The sequence below is a fragment of the Apaloderma vittatum genome, unplaced genomic scaffold, assembly GCF_000703405.1.
Source record: "Apaloderma vittatum isolate BGI_N311 unplaced genomic scaffold, ASM70340v1 scaffold25706, whole genome shotgun sequence".
Taxonomy (NCBI): domain Eukaryota; kingdom Metazoa; phylum Chordata; class Aves; order Trogoniformes; family Trogonidae; genus Apaloderma; species Apaloderma vittatum.
The window spans coordinates 6,665-6,895 of record NW_009721630.1 but is presented as its reverse complement, the minus strand read 5'-3'; the positions used below and the strand labels follow the sequence as shown (position 1 = coordinate 6,895).

At 56.7% G+C, this 231-nt stretch overlaps 1 protein-coding gene across 1 annotated transcript in view; it reads left to right on the top strand.

Moving 5' to 3' along the window:
- Positions 1-231, top strand: part of GAA (glucosidase, alpha; acid) — a 9,086-nt gene that overhangs the window by 2,682 nt on the left and 6,173 nt on the right. The window lies entirely within an intron of this gene.

The window sequence follows — 231 nt, the reverse complement described above, 5'->3', positions numbered from 1 at the left end:
AGGGGGGGTGGGAGAAAGCCATAAAAAGGAAAGATGTGGTTTGATGGCTCCGTTATTGAGCGTAGCCATCTGTTTCCTGGCTACAGCGAGGCTCTTTAGCAACTGCCGAGCAGTTTAACCACATGCCCAGCTGCCAAGTTGCCATCGGAAAAGCAAGTCCCTTGCGCGTGGGTCCATGACCGTTCCCCCTCCACCCAAAACAGCCTTGCCCCTGGGCCCAGCAGAGTGGCG